At 42.5% G+C, this 19690-nt stretch overlaps 1 protein-coding gene and 1 pseudogene across 2 annotated transcripts in view; both read right to left on the bottom strand.

Annotated features, from left to right (window-relative positions):
- KAT2B (lysine acetyltransferase 2B) overlaps positions 1-19690 on the bottom strand; it is a 104115-nt gene that overhangs the window by 72699 nt on the left and 11726 nt on the right. The gene's annotated exons all lie outside the window — the stretch shown is intronic.
- LOC131756990 (small nuclear ribonucleoprotein E-like) lies at positions 895-1181 on the bottom strand (annotated as a pseudogene).

The raw sequence follows: 19690 nt of genomic DNA, 5'->3' as shown, positions 1-19690 counted from the left end.
TGGATTAGCTCAGAAGACACTGCTAATGTGGTAGGTTCTCTCTACATTTGCAGGGTGGTGGGAATAATGCACAGGGAGGAGAAGGAAAAGAGTAGATAAGGGACTTCCCTGGTGGCGCAGTGGTTAAGAATCCGCCTGCCAGTGCGGGGGACGTGGCTTTGATCCCTGGTCTGAGAAGATGCCACAGGCCGCGGAGCAACTAAGCCCACGCAGCACAACTGTTGAGCCTGCGCTCTAGAGCCTGCAAGCCACAACTACTGAGCCCGCAAGCCACAACTACTGAAGCCCATGCACCTAGAGCCTGTGCTCCGCAACAAGAGAAGCCACCGCAATGAGAAGCCCGCGCACCACAACTAGAGAAAGCCCACATGCAGCAACAGAGACCCAACGCAGCCAAAACTAAATAAATACATTAATTAATTAATTAATTAATTAAAGAATAGATAAAACACAAGCCTTTCCTGCTTTCTTTCCTGCACCATCTATCCATTCTTCAAACCATGAGCACCCACTGAACGACACTCACAGGCCTGGATACTGAGACACAAGAAATCTCTGCGGAGCATGGGCTCTAGGCACACGGGCTTCAGCAGTCGTGGCACATGGGCTCAGTAATTGTGGCTCATGGGCTTAGTTGCTCCACGGCATGTGGGATCTTCCCGGACCAGGGCTCGAACCCGTGTCCCCTGCATTGGCAGGTGGATCCTTTTTTTTTAGAAGGAAACAATGTAAATATTTTAATAAAAACAATTCCACAGCATTTACTGTCATCTGATAATAACATAAAGGTGAGCAAAACAATATGAATAAATGCCTTAGTACTACACTTCTAACAAAGGACACCTAAAAAAACTGTATTGCCTTCTCAACAACTTCTCACTTCATTGGTCATTTCTAGTTGGAGACACTTTGGAGCAGAATAATGTTAGCATGATCCGACCCAGTTGTTTTCTTGACTTTGTTTTAGAATGAATGTATCATCTAATACGAGGTTCATATACTCATCAGTACCAATGATACAACCCTCTATCCACATATTCACTTGCTCATAAAGCCACACCTGAATCAGAGATCCATTTTGCAAGTATCAGAAGATGAGATTGATGGGCTGCACCATCACCTTCTGCACCTTCTGGCCCTGGCCCCGGAACGCCATGGTGGAAGCTCACAAAGACCACACTATCCCGCACACTTCCTCAAAAAAAAATGGCAGGCAGATTCTTAACCACTGCACCACCAAGGAAGTCCGCCCTTGCTTTTTTTATGTCATAATATTTACCTTAAAAATTCAACCTAAATTACAAACAAAAGGTTGAACCATTGGCCTAAAATAGATAAGACTTTGGGATTGAATCAGATAGGTAATGCATACCTATTCCTCTTGAAGCTCTGCTTAGCAACTAGATTCCTGGAAATTTTCCCAGATAACCTGGGATAATGAGACTGGATGTTCCTGCAGCAAAGCCCTAGGACTAGGATGTTCTTTCATGATATATTGCTTCCTCAGACTCTGGAGGAGCTGAGAGAGCAGGGATGGAGAAAAGGGGCAGAGGAAAAGGGAGCCAGGAAGGTTGAGGCAATCCTCCATCCCAAGAGGCTGGCAGGAGACTGGGGAAGGGGTCCTTTCTGAGCCCTCCTGCAAAGACTTGTCCCCTTCCTCCACAGCCCTTCAGCACCCTGCCCTCGACCAACCCACAGCAACGATAGGGGAAGGAAGGGAGGCAAATTCACAGTCAGCAAAATGTTCCATCTTAGGTTGAAGCTGGCAGAAAGGCTGCAGGTACACAGTATCAAAGCCGTGGTCAGAAGGGTGGGCCTCACAGTGATATAAATGTGGTTTCAAATCTGAGCTCCAACATTTACTAACTGTATGAACCTGGGGTAAACCCCTTAACCTCCCTAAGCTTCCCAAGCTATAAAATGAGTATAAAATACCTATCTCACAAGACTGGTGGGGGCATTAAGTAATGAATGTGGGTAGGCGTTAGAGTGAACACAAGTGGTTATAAAGATGATGGTAATATGCTAGGAGTTCCCTGTTAGGTGAAGGATGAGCTCGAACAAGAGCTCTATAAGTCATGATGAACTACAACAGTTAATACTTTACAGCAAGGACCTGAAAAGCATGCAGCCAATGAAAGTAGCTTCAGGATACTGGCCCCAATCACTAGAGAATCACAGCTCTTACTGAACAAAAGATTGGATAGCTTACAAATGAAAAGTTATGCCCCTCACACATATGATCCAGCAACCCCACTCCTAGGCATTACCCAGACAACTCTTAATTTGAAAAGATATATGCACCCCTATGTTCACAGCAGCACTATTCACAATAGCCAAGACATGGAAGCAACCTAAATATCCATCAATAGATGAAGGGATAAAGAAAATGTGGTACACACACACACACACACACACACACACACACACACACACACACACACACAATGGAATACTACTCAGCCATAAAAAGGAATGAAATAATGCCATTTGCATCAACATGAATGGACCTAGAGACTATCATACTAAGTGAAGTCAGACAGAGAAAGACAACTATCATATGATATCACTTATATATGGAATCAATGATACAAATGAACTTATTTACAAAACAGAAAGAGAGTCACATATGTTGAAAACAAACATGGTAACCAAGGGGGAAGGGGGGCAGGGATAAACTGGGAGATTGGGATTGACACATACACACTACTATATGTAAAAAATAGATAACTAATAAGGACCTACTGTATAGCACAGGGAACTCTACTCAATACTCTGCAATTACCTATATGAGTAAAGAAAATTTTAGAAGACTGGACATATGTGTATGTATAACTGATTCACTTTACTGTACAGCAGAAACTAACACAACATTGTAAATCAACTCTACTCCAATAAAAATTTTTTTTTTTAAAAGTGATGCTCCTCACAGAATCAATCAGCTCCATTCCCACCACACGTGAGAACAATGGGAAGTCACTCAAAAGGCTCATGGAGTGACCTTGGTGGACATTTTTATAACAGAGTGGATGTGAAGAGAAAGAAATGGCAAGGTTACATATACACAATCACTCAGTAAGAACACAATATATCAAAACCTATGGGCTATGGTTAAGGCAACACATAAAGGAAAACAAAGACCCTTAAATGCATTTACGGGAAAAAACAGAAAGATTAAAAATAAATGAACTAATCATTCAACTCAATAATCTAGAAAAAAAGTAACAAACTCAAGGAAAATTTTTAAAAACTCAAGGAAAATAGACAAAAGAAATTAATGCAAAAAATATTTAACGAACTCAATAATGAGCAAAAGCATATACCTACCCTGTATAATAAATGGTTGGTTTTTGAAAAGACCATTAAATTAAACAAACTCTTAGCAAGTCTAATCAAGGGGGAAAGAAAAAATTGAGAAAGGACATAAAACTACAGATTTATTTTATAGCTTAAACAAGTACTCTGTAGAACTTTATACCAATAAATATGAAAAACTAGATGAAACAGGTGACTTCCTGACTTCCCTCAGAAAATATAAATTATCAAACCTGATTTAATAAGTAGTAAAGTTTCTAACAATCCTAGAAGAAGTGAAAAGGGTGTCAAAAATCTACTCCTAAAAAAGGACCCAGGTCCAGATAGTTTTATAGGAACATTCTAGTTAATTCTCAAGGGTCATCCAACATAAATATTATGTGAACCACAGTCAAAATTTTAAATTTTCTAGTAGCCAGATTTCAAAAAGTAAAAGTAGGTGAGATTAATTTAAATAATATTTATTTCATATAACATCTAAAATGTTACCATTTTAACATGGAATTGGTATAAAAATATTATAAATAAGATATTTTACATAGTTTTTTATGCTAAGTCTTCAAAACCCAAGGGATATCTGACATGGCACATCTCAACTCAAACAAGCCATGTTTCAGGTACTCAATTATAATTTGTGGCTAGTGGCTACCATATTGGACAGCAGGAAACCAGGTCATTGGTATTGCAAACTGTGCTAAAGCATTAGAAAAAGATTTAAAAACACATACCATTCTATGAATTCAGTATAACCCTAACAGTAAAACAAAGTACAGAGAGCAAAAAAAAAAACAGAAAAAGTAACAGCCCAACCTCACAAAAACAAAAATAAAATACTTGTAAATCAAATTCAATAATACAAGGGCTTCCCTGGTGGCACAGTGGTTGAGAATCTGCCTGCCAATGCAGGGGACACACGTTCAAGCCCTGGTCTGGGAAGATCCCACATGCTGCGGAGCAACTAGGCCCGTGAGCCACAACTACTGAGCTTGCGCATCTGGAGCCTGTGCTCCGCAGCAGGAGAGGCCGTGACAGTGAGAGGCCCGTGCACTGCGATGAAGAGTGGCTCCCACTCCCCGCAACTAGAGAAAGGCCTCGCACAGAAACAAAGACCCAACACAGCCAAAAAAATAAATAAATGAATAAATAAATAAATTTTTAAAAGAAAAAAATTCAACAATACAGGAGGACTTCCCTGGTGGTCCAGTGGGTAAGACTCTGCACTCCCAATGCAGGGGGCCCAGGTTCAATGCCTGGTTGGAGAACTAGATCCTACATGCCACAACTAAGAAGCCCTCATGCCGTAATTAAGAAGTCCGCGTGCTGCAACAAAGATCCTGTGTGCCACAACTAAGACCTGGCACAGCCAAAATAAATAAATAAATAATTTTTTAAAATTTGACACTATACAATCCAACATCATGCATCTTGACTAGTACCTAATAACTAAACTTTATTACAGGAATGCAAAGACAGATCATTTGAAACAAATTAATTGGTACATTAACAAATTAAAGGAAGAGAAAATTACGATTGATGTCCAAAAAAGCTTTTCAAAGCATTCAACATTAATTTCTAATTTTTAAAAAAATAGCAAATTTGGTATAGAAGAAAATTATATTAACTTGAAAGCAAACATCATACTAAATAGACATAAAATCATTCCTACTGGGACTTCCCTGGTGGTCCAGTGGTTAAGACTCCACGCTTCCAATGCAGGGGGCGCAGGTTCTATCCCTCGTCAATGAATTAAGATCCCACATGCCACGCAGCACAGCCAAAAAAAAAAAATCATTCCTATTAAAGTCACCAAAACAAGAAAGTCCTGAATATGCCCAGAGTTCAACACTGTACTAGTAGTACACAAAAACTATGAATATTGGTAGGCAATTCTTAAAGATTATCAAAACTAATAAAGAAATTAATAAACTGGCTGGATATAAGAGCAACATAAAACTCAGAAGCTTTTCCATCACCAATAGCCACTCAGAAAATGTAATAGGAAAAAAAAGATCCTAATAGCAAGAGCCATCAAATACTTAGGGACAAAACTTCAAGATGAGTAAGACCTATATTCAAAAAACTACAACTGTCTACTAAAGATGAATAAATGAAGAAATATGCATTATTCTTGATAGGAAGACTTAACAGTGTAAAGATATCAATTCTCCTTAATCTACAAATTTTGTAAATCAGGATCAGTTGAGAGAGTATACACTTACAACGCATAATCAAAGTATTAAGATCCAGAGCATATATAGATCATCTACAAAACAATTTGAAAAGGCAGTCTGATAGAAACAAAATGGCAAATCCAAGTGATTCCGAGAAAAATGAAAGCTAATAACAAACAAACCTGTAAAAAGTGGTCAAAGTAACTATTAATGGGGAAACAAAAAATTAAAAGTCCTATGATGAAATTTTTAAAAAGCAAAAACAAGAAAAATAAATAAATAAAAGATAAAAACCCTGTGATATATTTCCTCACACTAATTAGTTTGCCAAAAAATAAAAATAAAAGGTTGACATATTGGGGGGGAAACATGCACCTCATACACATGTGTGGAAGGAAACACTGGTACTGCCTTTTGGAAGTCAAATTGGAATGTTCCTGCCCTTTGGCCCAACAGCACAATTAGGAAGGGCACCTACAGAAATATTCACGTGTTCAATGATATTTGTATACTGTTTATTAAAGCAAAATATATATATATGTCATCTTATATATATCATGTATATGGCATCTAAAATTTGACCAAGAGAAGAATGTATTAAATTATGTAGCTTGTTACTACTGACTGTTGTACCACCTTTATCAAAAATAAGGCTAGGGACTTCCCTGGAGGTCCAGTGGTTAAGACTCTGCTCTTCCAATGCAGGGGCCACATTCGGAAGCAGCAGGTTCAAACCCTGGTCAGGGAACTAAGATCCCACATGGTACACAGTGTGGCCAAATTTAAAAAAAAAACAAAAAAACAAACAAGGCTAACTCAAGACATGGAAGCAACCTAAGTGTCCATCAACGATTAATGGATAAAGATGTGAGATACATATATATATTTATATATATATATAAAGTAATATTCCATTGTGTATGCATATATATTACATACACAATGGAATATTACTCAGGCATAAGAAAGAATGAAATAATGCCATTTGCAGCAACATGGATGGACCTAGAGATTATCATATTAAGTGAAGTAACTCAGACAAAGACAAATATCATATGATATCACTTATATGTGCAATCTAAATAATGATACAAATGAACTTATTTACAAAACAGAAATAGACTCACAGATATAGAAAACAAAGTTACCAGAGGGGATAGCGGGGAGCGGGGGATAAATTACAAGTTTGGGATTAACAGATACATACTACTATATATAAAACAGATAAACAATAAGGACCTACTGTATAGCACAGGGAACTATATGCAATATCTTGTAATAACCTATAAGGGAAAAGAATCTGAAAAAGAATATAGGGACTTCCCTGGGGGCACAGTGGTTAAGAATCCTCCTACCTCCTCCTTCCTGGTCCAGTAAGATCCCACATGCTGTGCAGCAACTAAGCCCGTGATCCACAACTACTGAGCCCATGAGCCACCACTACTGGAGGCCGCTCCTAAAGCCCGTGGTCTGAAATGAGAAGCCACCGTAATGAGAGGCCCACATACCACAACAAAGACCCAACGCCGCCAAAAATAAATAAGTTTATTTTTAAAAGTATATATGTATGTATGTACAATATAAACTGAATCAATTTGCTGTATACCTAAAACTAACACAACATTGTAAATTAACTATACTTCAATATTTTAAAAAATGGTTTTTAAAAAACAAAAGAAGAAGGCTAACTGTGCTGATGTGGAACCTCTCTAGGTCCCAGTAAATGGCAGAAAAGGCAAACCACAGAACAATATATACCATAATCTGATGTATATTTTTAAAAAATAAATGAATAAGCAATTTAAATATATACGAATGTGGGGAATTCCATGGTGGTCCAGTGGTTAGGACTCTGCACTTCCACTGCCAAGGGGCTAGGTTCGATCCCTGGCGGGGAAACTAAGATCCCGCAAGGCAGGCGATGCAGCCAAAAAAAATGTGTGTATATATATGTGTGTGTGTATATATATATATATATATATATACATGAATGTGGGTGGGTATACAGAGAATCTAGACATATACATACTTATGGACAGGGCAAAAGCTGGGGAGGGGAAGGGACATTCCCACTGTACTCTATATTCTTCTCTGTGGTATTCATATTCATGGGTTGCTTGCTAATTTTCTTTAACACTGATTCTTCTGAAGGGAAAACATAATTCCGAAGAGATTCCAACCACAATAACAGAGGCTCAGTATACATCAGTTGTGTGAGGGAGGGTGGAAACCACCTTCTTATCACAGACCACATGTAAGAATTCAAGGATCCAAAACTTCTCTCTGTGGGGCTGCTTATAAACAAACCCCTCCTTCACTGAGGTTCAAGCCAAAAACTAACAAGCTTGCAACTCTTGGAGAAGACAATACAGATTTTTAGAGATATTAATCTTAACTTCACGATTGCAAAAGACTCAGAGCAATCAGCCCAGAAAGAAAAGTCTGTGCCTCTTCTTGTCTTAACAGGACAGAATAATGCCACGTTCATGGAGGGGCTACTAAGTGGGTGGGTCACAAATCTCATGGCAGGGAGATTCCTCCCAATAGCCTACTCAATAAAAAATGTTACATCCCAAATATTAACCACATTTATTTAAGCCACTTGTGATAGAAGTGCTTAATAAACTGTACAACAATGAACCCTGATGCTTAAAAATGTAACTGAATAAAGGACTTTTCTTTCAAAACTGGCTAACTCGGCTTCCTCCACTGGGTCTTGGGGACCCAGTAGCTTTTACACAGTAGGTTTTTATTTCTTAAGCTAAGAGGAGGGTAAAGGGAGGGCGAGAAGAGAGGAGAGAGGGCGAAAGTACAGGGCAAAACACTGGGAAGCATAAAAGCTTTGTCAGCATGTTGGCCAGCACATGGCAGTCAGCCACAAGCCGCTATGCAGCCCTCAGAAAAAGTCCAAGTTGAGAAGCGTTGTAACTGTAAGATATGCACTGAAGGGCTTCCCTGGTGGCGCAGTGGCTGAGAGTCCGCCTGCCGATGCAGGGGACACGGGTTCGTGCCCCGGTGCGGGAAGATCCCACATGCTGCGGAGCGGCTGGGCCCGTGGGCCATGGCCGCTGAGCCTGAGCGTCCGGAGCCTGTGCTCCGCAACGGGAGAGGCCACAACAGTGAGAGGCTGCCTACCGCAAAAAAAAAAAAAAAAAAAAAAGATATGCACTGAATTTCAAAGACTTAGTGTCCAAGGGGGAAAAAAGAATGTTAAAATACCTCGTTACAATTTCTGTTATATTCTAGGGGTAGGATGGGAATAAAACACAGACCTACTAGAGCATGGCCTTGAGGATATGGGGAGGGGGAAGGGTAAGCTGGGACAAAGTGAGAGAGTGGCATGGACATATATACACTACCAAATGTAAAACAGATAGCTAGTGGGAAGCAGCTGCATAGCACAGGGAGATCAGTTCGGTGCTTTGTGACCACCTAGAGGGGTGGGATAGGTAGGGTGGGAGGGAGGGAGATGCAAGAGGGAAGAGATATGGGAACATATGTATATGTATAACTGATTCACTTTGTTGTAAAGCAGAAACTAACTAACACACCATTGTAAAGCAATTATACACCAATAAAGATGTTAAAAACAAAAAAAAGAATTCTGTTATATTGATTACATGTTATAATGATATTTTGGAATATTACATAAAACATTAAAATTAATGAAATGGAATTGTCTTCTCTCATTTTTTTTAACGTGGTGTGGTGGGTGGAATAGTGTACCCCCAAAGTTTAGGACCACCTGGAACCTCATAAAGGGAACTTATTGGAAATAGGATTACTTAAGGATCTTTTTTTTTTTTTTAACTTATTTTTGGCTGCGTTGGGTTTCTGTTGCTGTGTGCGGGCTTTCTCTAGTTGTGGTGAGCGGGGGCTACTCTTTGTTGCAGTGCATGGGCTTCTCATTGCGGTGGCTTCTCTTGTTGTGCCTAGAGCACGGGCTCTAGGCACATGGGCTTCCGTAGTTGCAGCATGCAGGCTCAGGAGTTGTGATGCATGGGCTTAGTTGCTCCGTGCCATGTGGGATCTTCCCGGACCAGGGCTTAAACCCATGTCCCCTGCATTGACAGGAGAATTCTTAACCACTGCACCACCAGGGAAGTTCTACTTAAGGATCTTGAGATGAAATTATCCTGGTTTAGACTGGGCCCGAAAACCAATAACTGGTATTTTTATAAGAGAAAGGAGAGAGGTAGATTTGGAAGCCGAGTCACTGACACTCAGGGAAGATGCCATGTGAGAACGGAGGTGGAGATTGGAGAGACACAACTGTAAAACCAAGGAAGGGGAATTCCTTGGCAGTCCAGTGGTTAGGAGTCCGCACTTTCACTACCGTGGGTGTGGGTTCCCTGGTCGGGGAACTAAGATCCCAAAAGTCGCGGGGAAAAACAAAAACAAAAACAAGAAAGGCTAAGCGTTGCCAGGAACCACCAGATGCTAGAAAAGGCAAGGAAGGATTCTTTCCAGACCCTTCAAAGGGAGCATGGCCCTGCTGACACCTTGATTTCAGACCTCTGGCCTCCAGAACTGAATTAAAGGAACTTTCTGACAATTTGTTTGTGATCATTTGTTATGGCAGCCTGAGGAAATTAATACAAGTGGCATAAAATAGATAACTAATAAGGACCTACTTTATAGCACAGGGAACTCTACTCAATACTCTGTAATGACCTATATGGGAAAAGAATCTAAAAAAGAGTGGATACATCTATATGTATTACTGATTCACTTTGCTGTACAGCAGAAACTAACAACATTGTAAATCAACTATACTCCAACGAGAATTTAAAAGAAAAAATAAAGTAGCTATAAGGAAATGTCAAGTTACAGATGTGGGCTCACATTCTACTTCTGGTGACACTGCTGCACTAGAGTTTAAAGGGAATTCACCCCCTCAAACCCAAGTCTTCACTATGGACCCTAACAGCTTAGGCAAAGAATAGTCCCCATATTTCTTAAGTGGTTCTAATTGATGAAAGTTATACCCCATTGAGATATCTGGAAGTCTCTCAATTTTGCTCACTTGTTTCTAAATTTTTCATGTTGGTAGGATATGAAAAATACTTCCTAACATGTGTACAAGCATCTTGGGACACTCAGAACCTAAGTCACAACATTTTTAATATGTATGGGACTTATTGCCCAATTTACTGAAGGGGACATGTTATGTCCTTGGAAAACATGCAACCATTATCCTCAACTGCCAGCGAAGCATTTTCTGCCAAGTGTCCCAAGCTGCTGCCACCCTGCCCTCTGCCTTGGCCTTCCTATCTCCCTTCCAGATGTTCAGGCCCAGCCACTGTGCTTTGAGATAAGACGTCTCCCTTCAAAACACCTTTCCCATGTCTCTCCTTAATAAGACAAGACAGGTGCTGTTTCAGGGAACTCCCAAGGGGGTTGGCCTTGCAGCTTCAACAAAGTATCAGCTGCAGGACAACCTTTTAGAGCATGCACTGCCAAGCCAATTACCACCGCAGCTAGCAACACAAGGACAGGCGGGGAGGCTGCCAGGGGGAGTGCATCTCCCCTCCCCTACCCCCACCACCGGGGGCAAGTCTCTGCAGACATGGCAGCACCGTGGCAGCACCCAGAAAGGAAAGGCCACCTCATCGCTTTTGACAGGCCTAGGATAAACATGGTTTTTGCCCCAACAGGATCCAGAGTGAGAGGTCAAGAGAATGCACCAGATTTTGTCAGAGTGCACAGAAGCCAGGACAGATGATGAGAAGGAAGCAAAACTGGACAAACAAGTGATCATGACCCAGATGACAGGCAGACAAGGGGGCAGGGTGCTCCCAGTTCACGCAGCGTTGATGAGAGACATGAGCATGAAGATATCTGGGTGGCATCCAGAGGAACCAGAGAGAGATGGCCAAGCTGCTAGCAGGGCTCTGTTATGCTTAAAATGCTGGAAAGTGGACTTCCCTGGTGGCGTAGTGGTTAAGAATCCGCCTGCCAACGCAGGGGACAAGCCCTGGTCAGGGAAGATCCCACATGCCGCAGTGCAAATAAGCCCATGTGCCACGACTACTGAGCCAGCGCTCTAGAGCCCGCAAGCCACAACTACTGAGCCCATGTGCCACAACTACTGAAGCCCGTGTGCCTAGAGCTTCTGCTCCGCAACAAGAGAAGCCACTGCAATGAGACGCCCACACACCACAATGAAGAGTAGCCCCCACTTGCCACAACTAGAGAAAGCCCACACGCAGCACTGAACGCCCAACGCAGCCAAAAATATAAATAAATAAATAAATTTATTTTTAAAAACAAATGCTGGAAAGTCATATTTGCTGGAAAAGTTAAATCACTGACAGGGATGTCCCACAGCAAAATCACACAGATGGGAAATGTAGAGAGTAAAACTGTGAATCCAACATTTATTAAGAACCAGAAAAAAAAGGCATTTGTGTACTTGTTCTTATCTCACCTTGTGTCAGAAAGCGATTACTTTTTTTTTTTTTTTTGGCCGTGCCACACGTCATGTGGGATCTTAGTTCCCCCAGCCAGGGATCAAACCCACGCCCCCTGCAGTGGAAGCTCGGAGTCTTAACCACTGGACTGCCAGGGAAGTCTTGAGAAAGGGATTTATTATTCCCATTATTCAGAAGAGAAAGCTGAGGCTCTAAGATGTTAAGACGCTTGCCCGAGCTTATTCAGTCTACCCTGCAGAAGGACTAAGTGTGTTCAGGCAGATAACTGGTCCTGTGGTTGTGTATGTGTCGGGGGTAGGGAGGGAGGGTGTCCTCACTGTTTTACTACCTCTCTGTTCCAGGCTGGACAAAGGCAGAATGTTCAAAGGTCAAGAACCAAAACCATAATGAGATACAACTTCACACCTACGAGGATGGCTAAAATCAAAAGAGCAGGTAAGGGGACTTCCCTGGTGGCACAGTGGTTAAGACTCTGTGCTCCCAATGCAGGGGGCCCATGTTCTATCCCTGGTCAGGGAACTAGATCCCACATGCATGCCGCAACTAAGGAGCCCGCCTGCTGCAACTAAGGAGTCCTCGAGCCACAACTAAGGAGACTGCCTGCTGCAACTAAGACCCAACACAATAAAATTAAAAAAAAAAAAAAAAAGAGCAGGTAATAAATCTTGTCAAGGATATGAGGAAATGGGAATCCTCACACATTGTTGGAGGGGATTGTAACACGGTGCAGTTGCTTTGGAAACCGTTTGGCAGCTTCTTAAAAAGTTAAACCAATAGAAAACCCCAAAAGAAACCCTCACAAATATGGTCAAATGATTATCGACAAGGGTGCCAAGACCATTCAATGGGAAAAGGACAGTCTTTTCGACAAACGATGCTGGAAAAACTGGACATTCACATGCAAAAGAATGAAATTGTTGCACCCTTACATTACACCATATACAAAAAACTAACTTCAAATGGATCAAAGACCTAAACATAAAACCTAAAACTATAAAACTCTTAGGAGAAAATACAGGGAGGGAAAACTGCATGACATTCGATTTGGCAGTGACTTCTTGGATATGACACCAAAAGCAAAGGCAACAACAACAAAAAATAGGATTTAATTGGGAATTCTCTGGGGGTCCAGTGGTTAGAACTTGGCACTTCCACTGCAGGCGGCCCAGGTTCAATCCCTGCTTGGGGAAATAAGATCCCACAAACCACACAATGCAGAAAAAAAAAAAAAAAAGGACTTAATCAAAATTTTAAACTTCTGTGCATCAAAAGAACATAATCAACAGACTGAAAAGTAGTCAAATCATAGAGACAGAGAGAATAATGGAGGTTGGCAGGAGCTGAGTGGACAGAGCCATGGGGAGTTACTGTTCAGTGGGTACAGAGTTTCAGTTTTGCAGGATGAAATGAATTCTAAGCAGAGAGGGTGGTGACGGCTGCACAACATAGTGAATTTCTCTGTGCTGCTGAACTGTACACTTAAAAATGGTTAAATTGATAAATTTTATGTTATGTGTATTCTGCCACAACTTTAAAAAATAATCCTTTTAAAGTTAAGCATAAATTTACCACATGACCCAGCAAACCCCACCCATGGGTATCTACCCAACAGAAATGAAAATATCCACACGAAGACCTGCATGCAGTTGTCCACAGTAACGTGATTCATACTAGCCAAAAAGTGGAAAGAAAACAAAAGTCTATCAACTGGTGAACTGGTTCACAAACAAAATGTGGCATATCCATACACTGGAATGTTATTTGGCAGTAAAGAAGAATGAAGTGGTGATACAAGCTACTGCATGGATGAACTTCAAAAACATTATGCTAAGTGTAAGAAGCCAGTCACAAAAGACCATGTATTGTACAATTCCATTTACATAAACGTCCAGAAAAGGCAAATGTATAGAGATAGAAAGTCAATTAGTAGTCTGGGGCTGGGAGGTGCAAACAGGGTTGACTGCAAATGGACACAAGGATCTTTTTTGGGGTAATGGAAACCTGGATTTTGGTGATGACTGTACAACTCAATTTCCTAAAAATCACTGAATTCCATGCTTAAAACCACAGGAATTTATGGCATGCAAATAATACCTCAATAAAACTGTCTTTTAAAAGGTCAAGAACTTCCTATTAAATTATCACTTCAAATATGAGTCTTCTACGAAGTTTCCCCAAAGCGCGTCCCAAAATTGAGGCTTATTTTCTCAAATACAAATTAAAGATGCTTAATATGCTACATTAAAAATCATCATCATAATAAAAGACCAGCACATGGGGGTCTCCATCTCTGTCCTTCAGATAGAAGTCAGAGCATCTAGGTGGCCACACCTCTGCTGGCAGACTCTGTCCCAGCAAAAGAGAAACAGCAAATGACAGAAATAAGTCATTAAGTAGGCTGCCCTGTTTTTAAAATTAGTGGAGAGTGTGAAACAATTAAAACTTGCTAATAATAAAGCCATGTTGCTGGTGTTCCTTTCGGACTCCGTCACCCAACACCTTTGACCTGCTGCCATGCAGCTTTCTGGCCTGTTCACAAATTCATTCAAGCCTTGTCAGAATCGAAAATGGATTTCTGTACAGTGACTCTAGTTCCCTCAATTTTTAAAATTTGGTGACTTTTTGTACAAGTGAAAAGAAAAAAGTGGGAGTTGGGGGCGGGGGGGGGGGGACTCTTCCCTCAGGAGATCAAATTTGCCTGGAATTGAGAGTGAAAACAGAATCGGAAGGGGAGACTAGATAACCGGTGAGGTAATTCAGAGCAGAAGCGTCTCTGGAGACCTTAATTAAGGGTGTCATTTTGGTCTGGAAAGCCACAAGGAACCAAAAAAACAAATATTGAAGACAGGGGTCAAGGGTACAGAGGAGAAGAGAGTGGTCAAGCCTGAGGAAATGACCCAGGACAAGACAAGCAGGTACGGACACCCTATTCAAACAACATCCTTGCAGGCCCTCCACGAGGCACCAACATCCAATCAACAGAAAACCTTCAGGAGGAGACCTCTGGGTCTAGAAGAAATCCCTGTGTCTGTGCTGGACTTCAATAAAGAACTGCACTCTTTATGCTAAATAATCAGATTTGACTGAACCCAAGGCCCACGACCTTCAGGCATGGTCTCAGAAGGTGCTAGAATGACTCCAGTGCTACCAAATGGCCTAGGGGTGGGCCAGACCCTTCCTTATGTCTGAGTCACCTCTCCAGGACCAAAGCGAAACATGCATTACCCTTGGAAGGGCCTCAAGAGGTCCTGAGTGACACCAGAGCCAAGAAACTGGTGCCCCGGAACCCTGAAGCCCAGACAATTCCTGGAGTCTTTTCATACACACACTGTCCTTCTCGGACTTCACCGGTGAACCTGCCAAAGCAGTCGGCTCAGCCTCCAACACAGTGGGAAGATTCCTCAAATTGCTTGGCTGGCACTGAGCAGCCTGGGCAACCAGCTGACTGACAGAATGTCTCACTCCTCAGCCTGCTGTCTTGGCACCAAATCAATCAGGACGAGCAAAATAAACAGTGCCGGGCTTCCCTGGTGGCGCAGTGGTTGAGAGTCCGCCTGCCGATGCAGGGGACGCCGGTTCGTGCCCCGGTCCGGGAAGATCCCACGTGACGCGGAGCGGCTGGGCCCGTGGCCGCTGGGCCTGTGCGTCCGGAGCCTGCGCTCCGCAGCGGGAGAGGCCACAACAGTGAGAGGCCCGCATACCGCAAAAAAAAAATAAAATAAATAAAAAAAATAAAAAAAATAAACAGTGCCATATACGCTGCATCCTGGGCCGGCTCACACTCTTAGAGTATCAGCCAGTATCTGGGCTGATGACTCGCAAGTCCCTTTAACAAGCACACCTGCAGAGCGGAGCATCCAGCCCACATTCCCAACTGCCCACACCTGGCATCTGGGCCCAGGTTTTACTTGAAGGCTTGCCCTCAACTCCAACACCCCCTTTTCATCTATGCTATTCCCTACACAGGCATTAGGCTTTTCTCACAGCTCCTGAATGCGATACATCTGCATTCAAGGCCCTCACCCAAGGCCACCTGATTCTCCTTTCAAAGTCTCTGCCAGATTTATACCTTCTCCTTTCTCACTGCCAAGGTCCTAGGTCAGGCCCTTACTAGCCAATTAGAAGGAACAGCCTCCTCCCCACCTTCAATCTCTTCCCACTCCCACCCTCCATATAACACCTACTGCACACATGGCTCTACTCTAAAATGCCATTGAATAATGTCAAACACTTCTGTCTGATACTTCCCAAGGCAATTTTTGCCTACATCATCCTATTTTCCCCACCCAATAGGTATTTCACCCAGCTGGCAGAGGAGCAAAGACCAAAACCTAGACCTCCTTGCTCTAAAATATCTCATGTCTCCTCTGTCTTAAAGTGCAAAGACTCACTATTAGTAAGTAGATTCGGTGTGACTTTTTCTACTTGAAATTCAAGACCTTCTATCAACTGTTTTCTTCTTTACCCAGCGGATCCTATTTCCCATGATTTCCATTTACTCGTTTTTCCTTTTTCTGCAGTTGGGCTAGTTGCTTTATTAAGATCAATAATTATTACTTTGCACTGCTATTTTGTTTTGTTTTGTTTTTTAAGTACAGTTGACTTACAATACTGTGTTAGTTTCAGGTGTACAGAAAAGTAATTCAGTTATACACATATATGTATATATCTATAGTCTTTTTTTCTATTCTTTTCCACTATAGGTTATCACAAGATATTGAATATAGTTCCCTGTACTATACAATAGGTCCTTGTTGTTCATCTATTTTATATATAGTAGTGTGTATATGTTAAAACCATACTCACAATTTATCCCTCCCCCTGCCTTGGTAACCATAAGTTTGTTTTCTATGTCTGTGAGTTTGTTTTGTAAGTAAGTTCACGTCTACTATTTTTTAGATTCCATGTATAAGTGATATCATATGATATTTGTCTTTCTCTGTCTGACTTACTTCACTTAGTATGACAAACTCTAGGTCCATCCATGTTGCTGCAAATGGCATTATTTCATTCTTTTTTATGGCTGAGTAATATTCCATTGTATAATGTACCACATCTTCTTTATCCATTCCTCTGTTGATGGACACTTAGGTTTACTTAGTATTGCTTTTAACTATAATAGTAGATACCATTTGCTGAGCATTTAGAATGTTCCAGATATTGGGCTTCCCTGGTGGCGCAGTGGTTAAGAATCCACCTGCCAGTGCAGGGGACATGGGTTCGAGCCCTGATCTGGGAAGATCCCACATGCCACAGAGCAACTTAGCCCGTGCGCCACAACTACTGAGCCTGTGCTCTATAGCCCGCGAGCCACAACTACTGAGGCCATGTGCTACAACTACTGAAGCCCGTGTGCCTAGAGCCCCTGCTCTGCAATAAGAGAAGCCACCATGATGAGAAGCCCATGCACCACAACAAAGAGTAGCCCCCACTCGCTGCAACTAGAGAAAGCCTGGGCACAGCAACGAAGACCCAATGCAGCCAAAAATAAATAAAATAAATAAATTTATTTAAAAAAAGAATGTTCCAGATATTATACACAACTGCTAAATGGATTACCTCACTTTATCATCAAAACAACACTTGGCTAAGAGATATATGTTAACACATCCATGAAAGAATTCTTGACTCTCACCCACCCCAATATGCCTCTCCCATGGTCTCACCCTTTTTTTTTTTAAACATCTTTACTGGAGTATAATCGCTTTACAATGGTGTGTTAGTTGCTGCTGTATAGCAAAGTGAATCAGCTATACGTATACATATATCCCCATATCCCCTCCCTCTTGCGACTCTCTCCCTCCCTCCCTATCCTACCCCTCTAGGTGGTCACAAATATTGATAAATGGAGCTACCATCCTTTCAGCTGCTCAGGCCAGCAACCCAGACATTACATTCACTTCTGTCTTTTCTTCGCATGCCTCCCACCCACCCGGCCAATAAATCAAATCCTGTTGCTTCTGAACTCATAACACAGCCCCAAACTGTCTCCTTCTCACCCCTCCACTGCTACCACCCTCATCCAAGCCACCAGCCACTTATACCTAGACTGCAATAACTTCAACTGGCCCTCTTTTTCCACTCTTTTTCTCTTAAACACTTTATTCTTCTCAGAGCAGCCAAAGGAGATGCTTGAAAATGCAGGTTTTCTCTGAATCTACTGGAAACAGCCCAGATGTCCATCAACAGGTAGACAGATAAACTGTGGTACATCCATACAGTGGAGTATTTCTCAGCGATAAAAAGAAATTAACTACCGATGCATGCAACAACATGGATGAATCCCCAAAATCCTAAGCAGAGTGAAAGGAGAATAGTGTGTACTATGTGGTATCATTTATAAGAAATGCTAGAATATCAAAACTAACCTGCGGTGACACAAAGGAGATCAGTGGGTGCTTCTGGGAGTAGAGGGATATGAAGGTCAAGGAGCAGTAGGGAACTTTCTAGGGTGACGAAACTTTTGGGGTCTTGATATGCATCTGTTGAAACTGCTCAGAGGTGGAGATCAGATCATTTCACTGTGTGAAAATTATACTCTGGCAATGTGGCCCCATCTACTTCTTCTTCACCTCATCTATGCTCATTCCAGGCCCAACCCCATCCAGCCACGCTGGTCGCCTGGCTGCCCTTGACCCTGCCAAGGCCTCTCAGGGCCCAGGGTCTTTGCACCTCCCTCTCGCCTCGCACCCCACGCAGAGCTGACTTCCTGTCATCATTCTGGCCCAGGACGTGTCCCCTCTTCAGAGAGCTTTCCAGGCACACATCTGAAGGAGCTCCCCAAGGGTTCTCATCTATGTCTCTGTTTTCCTTCTCTGTGTGTGTGGCACTTACCACTTTCTGTTATTTTCTTGTTCACTTGTCTGCTTCTGCTACCAGAAAGCAAGCTCTCCAAGAGCGAGGACCCATCTGTCACTGTATCCCCGGCATCTAAATCAACGCCAGACACATTCAAAAACAAGTTGTTGGATGAATGGGAAAAGGTGACAGTAATGCTCTCTCCACTTTACGGCTCTGAAATTGAGGCTTGTGAAGGGTACAGAATCGCCCCACAGTCTCAGAGCAAGATAGCAGCACATCAGGACTCCAACTGGGCCAACCTGTTGCCCAGGTCCACGTTCTAAACCACCCTGATGCCTTGCTCCCTTCCGCTCTGCTTTCTACCGTTCACTCCACCTGGGCTGGGCCCCTTACCTCCGCTCCCACCCACCCCAGCTCGTGACGCTTTCTCTTTGCACGGACTTCATGCCTGATTATTAGCTTCCATTTTTCTTTCCGTTCATGTCTGTCTCCGCAGCAAGATGAGGACTCCTTGTGGCTTGCACGTCTTTTTGTCACTCACCACACACCTAGGAGAGAGCCGGGCACAGGCAGCTAGCCAATACATGTTCCCCTGGAGGTGGGTGAGTCAGGCGCTCCTGTGGGTATGTGCAATGTGCAAGTCCTGGCTCCCTTGACTCACTTTGCTGTTTCAAAGTATGCTGACCTTGGCTTCCCTGGCATTCTGCCAGCCAGTTTCAACACCAGCTTGTTACAGCGAACGCAAACAACAGATAGAGCTGCCGCTGCCATCAATCACTAGAGTATTAGTCAGGTATCATCCCTGTACTTCTGGAATCTCCTGTGTACCACAGAAGCCTCACAGATGGCTGTGCAGGCCCAGGGCATGAGGGGGCTGCTTAGGATGGTGTAGAGTTCATGGAAATATCTCCACACACCTGAGGTCACTGAAGAGATTACAGAAAGCCTCCTCTCCTAAGGTTAGGTAGT

The sequence above is a fragment of the Kogia breviceps genome, chromosome 5, assembly GCF_026419965.1.
Source record: "Kogia breviceps isolate mKogBre1 chromosome 5, mKogBre1 haplotype 1, whole genome shotgun sequence".
Classification (NCBI taxonomy): domain Eukaryota; kingdom Metazoa; phylum Chordata; class Mammalia; order Artiodactyla; family Physeteridae; genus Kogia; species Kogia breviceps.
This window is presented reverse-complemented; position numbering and strand designations above follow the sequence as displayed.